Raw genomic sequence first — 15,000 nt, 5'->3', positions numbered from 1 at the left:
TGCGGCCCCTGATCATGCTTCGCGTGATCAGGGGCGCATTGCTCTTGCTTGTTTTTCTTCATGTGTTGCTCGTTCTGAAGCCTTGTAGATGGCGAGTAGCATTAGTTATCATAGCACGCATAGAGTGATGTTATTTTGGTTGTATTATGATCATGCTCTGTTCATTGTTCTTGCGTGCTCCGCGATCATTGTGCCCGATTATGGACGCAATAATCGCGCCTTGCTTTGTTTATATTGATAGATCCGATCTGTTATGGCTAGTTTCTATTTATTAGGGATTTAGCTCAATATGTGCATGATTAGGCCCTGCAAACGAGTTGAAAGTTCCGGCAGTATGTTAGTATCGGATCTTAGCTTGAGTAGAGGTTTCCCTAGGAATCGGCTCTTCAGCTGTTTTTAGGATCTTTGTTTAGGTTGTTTGTTTCGATGCTTTGCGTATTCGTTAGGCTCAATCACGTGTAGGATGTTCCGATCGTGTAGTGAGGGCTTAGTTGTCGTAGATTGGATTAGATTGATATCTTTAAAGCAAGTTTCATCTCATTATTGCTTACATATGTTATCTGACCCGAAGATCCGATCCGGTAATGATGCAATCGGCTCTTTACAGCCGATACCGGGGAGGAGCGATGAGCCGATCACGGCTCGGACTAATCTTTACAAGTGTCTGTGCTTACAGGAATTTCACGAATCACACCTTCCTGATCAGGTGCAGGATCAGGTGGCACGCCTAGCGACTCCAAGCCAGGGTGTGCGCCAGATCGCTGGGCCGTTGACCGAGGGACCGGGGCCCGCCAGCCGTCCCGGAAGCCTCCCGGCTCCTCGTGTTGTCTGTCGTTGCTCGCCGGTGGGTTTCGATCGACAACAATCTCAGTTAAGACAACTGCTTTAGGAATCATCCTTCTGCCAAACTAATCGATGTTTTCATCGATCAATCAGGAAACTGGTGCACCTATCAATCGGCTACCCAGACCAAAGTATATAACCCTAGATCAGTAAGATCGCACAGTATACACGCCTCTGTTAGGCACGACCTAAGCACATCAATCAGCTAAACCCCCGTTGTTTCCAATCGGCTCTGTTGTAACCCTCAACAAGTAGCTGATTCTAATTAGTTATCCCTCTAAAGCTCTATCTAAGTTTAGTTTTAGATCTTTTTGGGTGTAATGTGAATAGTGTGTTATATGAGTATTGGATTGTAACTGTATTGAGAAGTAAGGTAGTTTTATGTGCACACTTTGAATGTAATGTCGCATTGCATGTAGATACGACTACTTCAGCAACGGTACCTACGAGATCTCCCCGGAGTCTGCAGAGGATGTTCCTGAAGACCAAGTGAATATCACCAAGGGATTATCTGAAGCCCCGAACCAAAGTTCGGAAGATCTTAACCTTACTGACTTCAGTCCCACCAGTAAAGGCAAGCCCCGGTGCATAACCCAGTATTTCAAATTATTACATTTATGCAATCCTATATGTATATATTATATCTTGCATTAAGTCTAGGAGTTGGAATGGAACCCTAGATGCATAAATCCTAGGAAAGGATGTCAGATGCCTTTGAAAGGAACTCGCGTACTTGAGCCGGTATAATTCAGGTTGGTTCTGCCACACGCGACGCGTGGATCGAGGAACACAGAAAGGGAGAGGGGGGCTGCGTCGGCGGGATTCGCGGCGACGGTCGCAAGCGCGGGGTTGAGCACGCGGCACGGCGCGTGGGTCGAGGAATAGAGAAAGGATGGCGGTTAATTTTGGATGTCAGACGGCGAAACGTCGGGAAATGTTTTGGGCGATTAGGAGCTCGGACGGTAAAGGGTTTAGGAGCGATCTGAGCTTGATGACAAAAAAGTTTTGAAAATTATTTTTAGCGAGTGATTTGTACTGTAATTTAAATAAGGTAAAAACGCGGGCGTTACACTAAGATAACTAGTGCTACTCGCCATCTACAAGGCTTCAGAACGAGCAACACATAAAACGAACGAGCAAGGGTGATGCTATCCCGATCACGCAGAGCGTGATCGGAGCCGCATGGCACTTACCCGATGAAAACCCTAGAATAGGGGAGGTGATGCGCCGAGAGTTGTTGATGAATGATTCTGTTTCTTGTTTATTCATGGTACATATTTATAGTCCGTAGACTCATCCTTCTTAACTAACCCTAACCAAACACGACACGACTCTTAATTGCCTATATCTAATTTTACCCGGCCTTTCTGGCCCCAATTATCCGCACAAGGTCCAATTCGCAAGCTTATCATAACTGTCTTCTAGGCCCATCTCGCTCCATGGCCCACTTCTGGCCCGTCTAGATTATGGCGATAACAAGGCGGTGGCGCTTCCCGTCGCTTACAGCGCCTCCCGTAGATCGGACTCGGGCTTTTAGGGTTTGTTAGTGGGCGTACAGGTGGCGGCGAACTTCGTCGTGCGTGCCCCCGGGGTCCCACCTCTTTCTTATAGCGCTGCGCGACGGGGGCCCACCAACCAAGTCACGGTTGGGCGCCCCCGATCAGGGCGCGATCAAGGATTCCGACTCGGTCGTTGGACCAAGTCGGGCGAGATCAATTCTAACATGTACTAGTTCCAGCCGACAGCCACTATACACATGTGAGCTCAGAACTTGCAGATTTTGCGCCATGGTTGACGGATGCATAGGTGCTATAGATGGCACTCTCATATCGGTTGAGGTGAACCAAGAAGCCAAAGTTGACTTCATTTATAGGAAAGGAGATGTTTCGATTAATGTTTGCGCCATAGTAGACATGCATGGCCGCTTCACCTATATGGAAGCCGGGAAGGCGGGTGCATGTCATGAGATGGCGGTTCTACAAGATTGTCAGGCGGATCAAAGGTTCCCGCATCCACCCCAGGTTTGTGTTTTGTATGAAGCCCTATGACGTTGTAGTTTTGTACCTAGTTTGTTGCAACATTTGCTTTGGTAGTAACACTGGAAATGGTTCAATTCATGTAGGTCGGTATTACCTTGCGGATTCGGGATACATGCTGCAATAAGGATACATGACTCCTTTCCGGGAGACAAGGTACCATCAGTCACACTTTAATGGCATAGATGTTCGTGCATTAGATCGCCAGGAGAAATTTAACTACATTCACTCCAAGCTGCACATTATCATTGAAAGGAGGTTTGGGATCGTGAAAGAGCGGTGGCATGTATTGGAAGGGGTTCCATTCTTCAAGAGGGAAAAGCATGCGTGGGTTATCATATCATGCTTTGCTTTGGATAATTATTTGTGGCTCCGTAAGTATGGAGATGGTGCGACGTATGAGCTGTCGGAGTGGGTGTTGAGCAATAGTACTTCTAGTATCTCAGCACCGAGGGAGTTGGTATCTGCTGCTGTTTGGGCTGAATATTGATGACAGTATGTATTGTATTGTAATGTTGTAAAGTAATAGGACAAGATGTATTGTATTGTAATGTTGTATTGTAATGTTGGACTGTAATTGATTCTTGTTAGTAATAGGACAGTCTTGGACAATATGTGACGTGAACAATCATAATTAGTTTGTGGTACGACGCTAAGTATGAAATTGATGTTATTTGCCCATTTGTTTTGTTTGAATTTAAAAAAATGCAGGCACTGGCTGGGCTGATTCAGCTGGCGCAGCTGATCAGCTGATTCACCTGCTGCAGCAGCGGCTGATTTAGCCCAACCTCCAGCATTCAATCTCGTGGTAGGGGATGTATACAAAGTCGCAGCAATTGCATTTGAACTTCATCTTACTGATGATTTGGTCCAGCGAAGAGCAGTAGGAGATACATGCCTGTTCGTGGCGGCTAACGCAGGCACGACAGAAGATGTGGACGCCAGCGCACTGCAAAAGGAATGAAGTTGAGCACCTACCACTGGAAATTATACTCATTCCTTATGTGCCATTGGCCCCATATATTATGGAAAAAAATTGTCTATATGCCATCCAATAGCTTATAAGGGATGGGTTGCGGCCGGGCTGGAGATCTCATCTCAGATCTCACCCATCTTCCTGATGTTATAAATGCTCATCTGGTGCAAGAGAAGAAGCGTCCATGACCGAGAGGCCATGAATGTCAATCTACAGTCAGTAGCCTTGAGAGAAGAAACATCTATGACCGGAATACCACAAATGTCAATATCTGCAGTCCAGTAGCTTCTGGTTGATCCTGATGTTATAGGCGGAGGCGGAGGACGTGGGGGCGGCGGCGCGAGCAAGCCAGGCGAGAAGGCCGAAGGGGCGATTGGGCGAAGACGCGAGGTGGTCAGGGGCGATTTAGGGAGAGGGGAAACCACGAAAGATAGGTCACGGGCACGGTCCGGTAGAGAGCGCACGGGCTCGACCAGATCCGCCGCCACCCCTTCTGCGTGTGGCCAGGCCGTCCGCCGCCGCCGCCCCTTCCGGCCGACACCGCCTCTAGGAGAGGCGCCCGTGGCTCCCAGTGCTCGTCCGACCGTGCTCCTCCAGATGGAGAAGAGGAGGCCGCCGCGGCCCCTGCGCTCGTTTGGCCTCCGCCTGTCTGCCGCTGCAAGGAAAAGATAAGGCCACTGGCTGCGACCCTTGCGCTCGTCTGGCGCCTGCCCTCCGCCCGTCCGCCGCCACAAGGAGAGGCGGCTGCTGCCCCCCTGCGCTCGTCCGCCAGCCGCCACACCTCAAGTCCTCAAGCCGAAGCTCTCTTGCCGCTGCGCGTCCACCCTCCTCCGCCTGGAGCTTCAAGTCACTGCGCCACTGGTACCCGCTCCTTTCTCACTCTATCACTGGATTCGCTGCTATTCTGCTAGTGCTAGTGCCTTCCTGCTTGCCTGCTAGTATGTATTGGCGTATTGCTGCTAGCCGGCCTCTTCTTCTCCTGGCCTGTTGTTGCTCATTGCTTGGTTATGGGCTATATATTCATTTGCTCCACCATTGTTTTGATTTTGCTGAAAGCAGAGAGCAAATGGCAAGCGATAGTGCTTGCTGGTGCATCTGTAGCAGCAGCAGGAGCCTTTGCAGCCGGCTCTCAAAGTGATCGCTATGATCCATTAAAGGATTAAACTAGGAGGCCAAAGTCTGATGATCTAGGATGGAATTATGCATATTATGCTATATTGAAATTTTCACCATGTTGTTTAAAAAGACGTTTCATAGTCGCTTAAACGTTTTAAAGTGTCCTTTTATTAGCGTTTTAATAACCCATCAGCGTAGATCCGGCATATGTGCTGTCGGATCCGTACTCTTCCTCCCGGCCGTAGATGCTTCTCCTTCCGAGCTACTATGGTCTTCTCTCTATTGGCTATTGCTTCTCCACAATGATTAATTTGATAGATATATTGAATCGTATCGCAGGAGATGGGTGTGTTAAACATCAGGATGGACCAGAGGCTACTGCACTGTAGACATTGCCACCGACGCCGACACCCACCCCTCCCGCCCGCCGACACTCACTGCTTTTTATTGGACAGAATCATCCATCAGATGAGGTTCAAATGCAACTTCTGCGACTCTGGATACATCCCCTACAGCAAGTTTCTGGTACACCTGTGCGACACTACTCCCGCCCATCTCATGTCCGTCTTTGCTAGGGGAGAGTGCATCCTCGCCACAAGTGCCCTTGTGTGTTCTGAATGCGGCCTTCCTCTCCGACCTCCCATTTTCAGGGCGAGCTCAGCTCTGCCCTGCCCTGACTGAATGAATTTGGATGCAGTTTGGTTTGGTTTTATTTGATTTTGGCTTCATGCTATCCTGCCGTTGTTGCAGTGTCTCCCTCGGAAAATTCCTATTTGTAGTGCCTGCTGCCATAATGGTGATGTCACCAGCTACCGTCACAGTCGTGAGCTCGAACACCTCATCCAAGGCATCACGGTGAAATGCAAGGCTTGCAAACAATACCTTCCATTCTCCACCTTTGCTTCGCACAAGCTGGTCAACTTGTGTGGTAATACATGCATGCCTCCCACCTCTGTTCCCCTACTTCTTGCATCCACATGGTGGTTTGAACAATGCTGATGCTCGGACGGTTGACCTTACATTTAGCATAAATCTATTTTTTAAGTAACGTGTATAAGTTCTCAAGTGAACCGAAATAATTATAATTAGTTTAGTTCAAAATGAAATAAATAATAAGCAAGAATGGAGTGCTGATATATTGATAAGGAAAACTAAAAAATATATATAGTTGACTTGTACACAATCATTGGCAAAGAAACATGTGCATCGTCAAGATTGCTTCTTAGTATGGTTACCAAGACGCAAACTGCCGGGACCAAAATTGTATGTATGGCAAGAACATCAGCAGCATAAATCAAACCTAATTTTCTCTGCATCAACAACTTTTAGTGTTGATTTATGAGCGCTGGGATTACTTTGTCCTTCAGAAAACTTATAGAATTATACAAAGGCTTATATGAGCACCAAGAACTCTTCTAAAAGATTGCCAACAATAGCCATAAAGCAGCAGTAGCAGCAAGCTATGAGTTCATTCCAGATCGAAACAAGTAGCAGGTTGCGAACCCGGTGGCGCTGTGACAGCATGCCCAGCTGGAGCACGCCTCTAGTCAGCACTTCCTGCCAGCTGCAGCATGGGAAGTGGGGCTGTCCAGCGTGGGAAGTGGTCATGACTACGGGTCTGTGGGTTGGAACTGGAATGGTGGTGTAGTGAATGGAGGTGTGGACCTCCTATGGCGCAGGAGGTGGGGGACGAAAGCAACATGGTGGGGTGGTCGGTGAACGACAGCACGGTGGTTATCAGAATCGATTCGATTTTGATCGGGTGATTAAGAATCAATTTCAATATGGTACATTGGATATAGATGGATACAACAATAACAAAGCATTTTAATCCCAACCACGTTGTGCGAGGCTAGAATTGAAACCCAACAGGAATCACCACAAAAAGAGAGAAGGGGAAAGAGAGATGAAAAGGGCTTTAAAGGATACTAAAAGGTGTGTAAAGCCTAATTATGGTTCACGTGGATAACTTCTTTCCAAGCACTTGTAACAATGACCAGTTCTTATCAGTAATGAGTTTCTTTTAACAGAGAATTTTACGTCAACAATACATCTTAAGCACTGACCACTTCCTGCCTAGGTTACACCTGGTTACTGATGTTGATGATGGATGCAATACTATTGCTATACTCTGATGTTCCTAATCAGTCAATATTCATTAACATAATTTCAGTTGTCTGCTGATCAGATCCAGTAATTACTTTCTCAGCCTTGTCTTATCAGTTCAGTTGCTGACTGCCAAACTTATTAGCTCATATAAAATATTTCTTGTACCTTCTAATGATTACTTTAGCTATCAAATGCCACTTCCATATTCTAGAATTTACTTACATTCCATCGGCCTTTAATACTTTATCATCCAGATTCCATTCTTATGAAGCTAAGGAAGTAGTCCACTATCAGAAATTATCGCCAAAGAGTTTAGCTAAATCTGTTCTTGAGGAAGGTGGCTGGTCAAACTTGATGGTAAGTATCCCTGATGTTGGCTAAATCCCTGAAGGCAAAGAATTTTACATATTTAATTTCCCTGATGCCGTGATTTTATTCTTAGTGTGCAAAGGAGGATGCTCAGAAGAATGTTGATGTTGCCATTGTTTTTCTTGGCTCAAAGGTACTTATTTGATAGCGATATATTTTTTTAATTTTTCACTGGTTTGAAATTATCTGCCTGTGCAAATATTGTTTGAATTAGATATTTTTTTAACTGAACAGCCCTTGTGCATAAATTCGAAATCAAAGGTTGATATTTCTGAATAGTGTTTGTTTATTCCATGAAGTGATAAAACTAAGCAAATTCTCCACCTTTTAATGTATACGTTGAAGTAATCTAAGACAGTCATTGCTTCAGTTGTCACGGACCATTAACTTGTTTTTCCTCCATTAGCTACAATCATCAGACATATCTAAAGATAAGCAAGTTGACCCAGCTTTGGCAGATACACTAAAGGTAATAATTGGCACTGGTTTCTCTCTATCTCTCAGTTATCGTTTAACTAATGCAAAATTTCATATGCTTATAATGTCTATGCTTCTACCAGCTGTCCTTCACAAACTCAGAGTTTTCCATGGCGTTCCCCTATGTTTCCACATCAGCCACTTTCTGTATCTTCCTAAATTTCCTAATCAATGAGCAATAGTTTTTTCCCCCCTTTTACACCAAAGAGCGTATTTTTTTCTTTACTTCTGATGTCATGATCAAGTCTAGTGAAGATGGTTCAAGTAAGCATGCAGGGTGGGAAACCCACAGCTGGTTCTACATAGTAGTGAGAATAAGCTTGTTTCTTTGGGTATGTCCTTTCATATTAATTAGAGTTTTCCTGATTATGTTTTGGATACTGAAGCTGATCTAATTTGAAGAACTTTCTCCATCTGAAGGTTGCGTTACTTAATCTCATTACAATATCAACTTGGGCAAGGGTAATTGATGTCATGGATAGTGAGGTATCATGACAATGCACCACCAAGTATGGATAAATTCTTATTACTTCCTTTCCTTTTTTTCAACTTCTTTTATTTTTCCTTTCAATTCAGTCAGGTTCAAGATTGTTTGGTTGTATTGGGGCCAGTGCTACACTAGGGCAACTTTTTGGTTCGTTGTTTGCAGCAAGCATGGCATGGCTGGGACCTTGTACGCGTGTTTCCCTATGAATTTTATCTTAATAACTTAATTAATGCATGTATAGTATTTCATGAAATGCAATTCCATATCTTCTGAACAGTTATGCTCCTTTTTTCATCCCTCATGATGGAACTTGCTGCTATATCATCTAAAGGAATTTGCATAACTATTTAGTCATGTTTCTTGTTTGTGTGGTAGTTGTTTCATATAGACTGATCTTCGTAATTGTTTTGAAGTGATTTATGCTATATGCAACTTCTGAAGAAAGAAGATATTCCATAGAATGGCTCTATATGTCTTTTCCCCTTCCTGAGTAATTCCCACATGAGCTTAAATATTTTCCAATCTATACTTATGACACAACATAATAAACTCCTTGCCCTCCAAGCCACATAACTCCTATATAAACAGCCCATGGGGCTCAAGCAATACAACCCACGATTATACGCAATCTATCCTTCTTACAATAATAATATGTATTGACCCAACAGTAAAAATCTGCAATGGTTGATGTTATTTTAAACTTTCCTTGTGCTTATAGTTACAAAATTCTTGGGTTTTTAATGATCCTGTTGTGATGTGGAAAAAACAGGCCACATCCTTACTGTTGCTGGTGTAACAGTTGCTATCTGTGCATCTCCACTTGTTGCAGCCTCAAATATGGTTGCCCTTGCTGTATGGCCAACTTGGATTGCTGTGGCTGTCACTGAAACAATTCGAAAGGTATCAAATATCAATATACTAGGGACCTACCGTTGAAACTTTTAGTTTAGTTACCATTGTTCTTCCTTTAAATGTTAGTGTCCAAATGACACATTTGTTATCATTTGTATGCATATTAGAGACATTAACTCTGAAATGCAGTAATCAGTAGGCAGTAGGCACAAAGATGGATTTGTAGAAAAGAGTTTGTGGATTGTAATATATCTACTTTGTCCTATGGTCCACAAGCTGGGAACTTATCATTTTTACATGATTAATTTTTTTCTATACATTTGCTAATACTCGTGCTGCTTCATTCAGTTTCATCTAAAGCAATGCAACATGACACAGGATTTTACATTCTGCTGTGTTCAATACTCATCGTGTAGTGTTACTATGCCATAGATGTAGTACGCATTACAACATTATTAGGTTTAGAGTCTTAGTAGGTCAAAACACTCAAAACCTGATTGATAAATCAATATGATAATTGTCCAGTCAAAAGGTTTATCAGTGCAACAGGATTTTTTTCTTCATTCTCTATACACTGATTTATGGCATAATAAATTGCAACTCAATACCAGGTGGAGCTTGTTGAGTACCTACTCAGTGTTGTATGGACTTTATGTTATCATTTCTATACTTGCATAGCCAAGAATCTAAAAGGTTATTTTAGTTTGTTGTTTTACTTTTCTTTGACTCTTTACAGGTAATCAGTTATGTTTTGACAAGGCCTGGAAGGGAGTTGTTGTTTACAGTTGTTTCATTGGACGAAAAGTACAAAGCTAAGGTAAATGTGAAAATATTCTTAGATTGCTTCCAGTTTTTCTGCTGGTTTTTGCAAACTTTGCTACTTTAAAAATTAAATTTGTTTTCTTGTAGGTCTGTATAGATGTTATTGTCCAAAGACTGGTGATGCGACAGCTGCTGGAATTTATAGTTTGCTGTTCAGCAGACTTGAGAAGAAAGCAAACATGGTTACCCTATATGCATTGCCGGTATGAAATCAGCCTCATGTGAAGGTGTTTTGGTTTCAATTAAAAAAAAAAGAAATCAGCACATGGAGTCTTGGCTCTTGGGTGCTCTAAACACGTGTGGGTTTTCCATTTCTGTGATGATTCCCATTTCAATTAGAGGGCATGAATTTTCATATCTTTAACTCTCGATATAAATTATTTGTTGTTTCATTTACTAGGTCCTGGGTTAGATCACTGAAGAGCCATTTTAACCTCTTTTTTTCCTATCAGCTCTGCTTCCTTTGGCTTCTCACTGCATTTCATTTGGGACGCCTCCAGACAAATCTTGCAAGGCTTCAGGCGGCACCTGCAGCATCCTAATTCCTGAAGGGCTAAAAAAATGGATACCCCTGTATATTTACACGTTATCACAAGACTGAAGCGGGTTGCTCCTGTAGTCCCGCCGTTTTCTTCTCTAGGTTTTGACTCTACAGATATCTGCTGGAGGTAGTGCCACCAGATAGACAGTGCTTTCAGCATGTAGAAAATATGGTTACCACAGAGCATGTCCTTGTTGGCATTGAACTGCTCGTTTCAAAGAATGGTAGATCCATGGAGGAACTTTTGAATCTGGAGTTTTCCTTTTAGTATAGATTGGAATATCAGAGTTAACTAGAGATGAAGTTCAACATTAAGAAGAGATTGTACTAGATACAGAAAGGGAAATGTTAGGACTATACATAATAGTAGAATACTCTCTGGTTTTCGTACCATCTTTGGTAGCCACATGGCAGAAACTGTCATGCAAACTGCAAGGTATATACTATACGCCAGCGTTAATGAATGTGAAAAGAATCGTCTCAGCGAGGCATGGCATTGTCTGATACTGAACCTCGTTGCTTGGTTCAAAGGATGGCAGGTTCATCGAGACAACCTTCAAATCTTTGCAGTTAAAAACTGCAGACAGAGTTCAGCATTTAGTATACAATAATATTACAGAAAGTAGGGATGCTAAGGATATATGTAATTGAGGAGAAATTGACCCAACACTGGCTGAGATGGTTTGGTTATGTTCAACGGAGGCCTCCGGAGGCGCCAGTGCGTAGTGGGTTATTAAAGCGGGTTGATAATGTAAAGAGGGATAGAGGTAGATCTAAACTGACTTGGAAGGAGGCGGTGGGAGGAGGTGGTGAAAAGAGATCTCAAGGAGTGGAATGTTCCCAAACAAGTAGTTTTTGATAGGAGCACTTGGAGATTAGCAATCAACATGCCGGAACTGTGACCTTTGTTTCTTAGGTTTCATCTCTAGCCTATCCAACTTGCTTTGCGTTGCGGGTATGGTGTAGATGTGATTTGGTTAGCTTGAGATCATGTGGCAGAACCAACCTGAATTACACCGGCTTAAGTACGCAAGTCCTCTCTCAAGGGCTCCAACGTGCTTCAAAAGGTGTAACCCCTTGGCCTGTCGGGTAGTCCCGATGAAGCCATCTAACTTTCGGGATCGAATAAGGTTACCTCACACGAAGGTGAGTTCAGAGATACAGTCACCATCATATTTTACGTCATAGGGAAATTTTTTTACAAAAGTTTCCACAAGTAGTACAAAGTTCCACACTTAGTAAAGTCATTACAAAGTTTGCAGAAAAAGCAAAGGTTCCAAACTACAGTCATTATTACAAACCAGTTTTCAAGTTTAAGCAGCGGTATTCAAAGTACGATAACTATACATGTCGCCAGTAAGGACGTCATGCTAAGCCGTGGCATAACCTCACTCGTTATGATCGAGGTTGGCCGGGGACGGATCCCACTCCACGGACCAACCGTCAGGCAAAGCATAAGGCCAAGGCATGGGGTAAGTAGGGTCTTCAGAGACATTACCTGAAACAAAATCATATAGCAAGACTGAATACTCTAATACTCAGCAAGGCTTACCCGGAATTTGGGTATACTTAGCCCATAACTAGACCATGAAGGCTTTAATGAGGAGGTAAGTTTTGTTTCAGCTGAAAAGCGATAAAGAGTAGGTCTTTACTTTCATATTTTAGCTTTCAGATTCTAGACCCTTTAGCCTTTCTAGGTAAGCACCTGTAACTACTCAAGCAAGATAGAGTCTCTTTAAAGCATACATCAGTATTACTCCTCATAAGATTTCCCTTGTTACTCTATGTGGTAAAAGAGTTAAGCAATCTCAATCTTCGTGAGAAATGGACGATTCTGAATCGAATTTCAACCCTTGCAAGGTAAACCTAACTCACATGCTTGGAACATCCAACGATAGTTCCGAAGCAACCGTTTGCCTTTCATTCCGGATCGTGGAACAAAGCCACCACAAGCGACTGCTGGACCGTACGCACATCCAATGTGCAGGACATACGTCTGTAGCGCGACTACATGACCGTATTCCCGTCTGCTCTGCAGAACGTACTCTCACAGTCGGTGCGTGTAAACATAAAATAAAAGTCGAGTGGTGGGGGACGAGTCCACTTGCCAGGCCGATTGGTTACTAGGCTTACCGCTTACCATATTTCGCGGCATGTGGCTAGTACTTTCAAACGCTTAACTGCCACTACCACACACTGCGACCTTAACCAAAATTATCAACACAGACGGGGTTCCTCTCCATAAAGCTGCACATAATCCCCGTGATGGAGGTTCAGCGGGGACAAAACGGAACAAGAACGGAAACAACAGCCTACAGATGTGATGGAGGCTGAGTTTACGAACTCTCACGTGACCCCGAACAGAAAACTGCCCAGATTTTGAGCCCAGACCTGTTATCTCGCCTTATCACAGGCGTTTCAGGCAAACCCCCAAAACTATGCGCCCAGAAGGCTGAAAAATTCCCAGAACTTTTGGGTGGGGGGGATGCCCCCCGGGTATAGTAGGGGGGAGCCGATGTGGTGAACGGGTGATGGGGAAACAATGTCTGGCCATATGTTTCGGGTTGTTTCCAGCACTCCTAGCTGCACCCTCCTAACCACGGTGTGTTCGGCCATGGCCGGCAACATCATGGTTTTCGGCTAGGCGAACTGAATTCGTTCGGTCAGCCGGTGTGGGCTTCGTGTGCTTTAGGGATTGAGACGGTCATGTGTTGTTGACCTCATTTTCCAAGTTTGTACAAAGGATTCTTGAGAATTTTATTCTCGTTTCTAGTGTACGTGCTTGGGGAGTTGACGGAATATGACATGTGCTTGAATCAGTCCCTGGATTTCGTGTGCTTAGAGATTGAGACGGTCATGTGTTGTTGACCTCATTTCCCAAAATCGCACAATGGTTCCTTGAGGATTTTATCCTCGTTTCCAGCGTACGTGCTTGGGGAGTTGATGGAATGCGTCATGTACTCGAATCAGTCCCTATGCCTCGCAGCACTGCACCAACAAGCAAGGTGGTATAGGGGCTTGCTAAGGCTAGCCGGTGTGGGTTTCTGTTGTTCGACGATTTGGATGGTCACTCGTGTGTCGTTGACCTCATTTCCCAAAATCGCACAAAGGATTCTTGAGGATTTTATTCTCGTTTCCAAAGTACGTGCTTGGGGAGTTGACGGAATGTGACATGTGCTTGAACCCAGTCCTCGAGCTTCTGAATATTTGCATCGGTAGGCTAAGGTCGGTCACTATACGACTGAGTTTGGTGAGGGAGATGGTTATATACTGGCTTGTGCGGCTTGGATTGAAACAGATCCAGTTGGCTAGTGCTGGTCACTATACGACCGAGTCTGGTGAGGGAGATGGTTATAGGCTGGCTTCGGTTGGCTTGTGCGATTCGGATTGAAACGGACTGTGCTTATGATTGGCCCGATATTGTTTGTTATCGCGCTCAGTGGTCCGTCGGTTGCCTTCCTCATAAGTAGACTCGACGTGCATTGCACGGAGTGATGCTTTGGATGGCCTAACCTTCGTGTAGCAGCTGGCGCATGAGATGTGTTGGACCTGTGACTGCTGGGAGGCCCCCCGCCATTGTTCGGCTGACTCTCGGTGCCTGTGTCCTTTCAGTGCCGTGGGCACAATGCCTGATCCTTAACGAGTGCTTGTGTGCTGCAACCCGTTCCTTGGGAAGTTGCATTCGCTACATGTTGCCTTCGTCGCGTCCACCCTTTGGGTGTGATGCGTCGGCTTTATAGCCAATTGACGTTGCCTCGTGGTAATGGTCTCATTGGCCAAGCCCACCAAGGCTACCTCACTTGTGCTATTGGTCTCGGATGACGCTAACTGTGACATCCAGGTAATAAAGGATATATACACTAAACTCTAGTGTGGAATAGGCATGTTTGTTATGGGTAAAACAAAAGGGCTAAGGGTGTATTTGTAATTTCTATGAAAACATAGGCCTTTAAGTGTATGATGGGTGGTTTGGAAGGTAGCCTTGAAAATTAGGAGAAACATAATATTAAGGTTAAATTTATGTTATCATAAGGAAAAAGATAAGCCCTTAAGTAAGACTAGGGACGTATGTGTAAATAAATATAAGCTATAGGGTCTTTTATGCAAATAACTGTGGAATAAAAGTAACTTTTATTTTTACCTAAGGGCCTACTTGCAAAAGTACTAGTCATCATGACATTTCTCAAATATTTGCAAATATATCAAAAGTTTGATCAAATTCCCTTGGTAAGGACCAGGGTAATTCAAAATTTTACCATATTCACAATTCAACGAGTAATACTACAAACTTTGAGTTTTTGGATTTGAGCCTTAAAGCTAAAGTGTAGAGCTTGAAAAACTCTACAATTTTCATGTTGGGCTTTTTCTCAGA

The 15,000-nt window shown here is 44.0% G+C and overlaps 2 pseudogenes; one reads left to right on the top strand and one right to left on the bottom strand.

The window, feature by feature from the left end:
* Positions 1-15,000, bottom strand: part of LOC112878596 — a 25,096-nt pseudogene that overhangs the window by 3,853 nt on the left and 6,243 nt on the right.
* LOC112878597 lies at positions 4,146-11,021 on the top strand (annotated as a pseudogene).

This window comes from Panicum hallii, unplaced genomic scaffold (genome assembly GCF_002211085.1).
Source record: "Panicum hallii strain FIL2 unplaced genomic scaffold, PHallii_v3.1 scaffold_56, whole genome shotgun sequence".
Classification (NCBI taxonomy): Eukaryota; Viridiplantae; Streptophyta; class Magnoliopsida; order Poales; family Poaceae; genus Panicum; species Panicum hallii.
The sequence above is the reverse complement of the archived record's forward strand: the minus strand, read 5'-3'. Positions and strand labels throughout refer to the sequence as shown.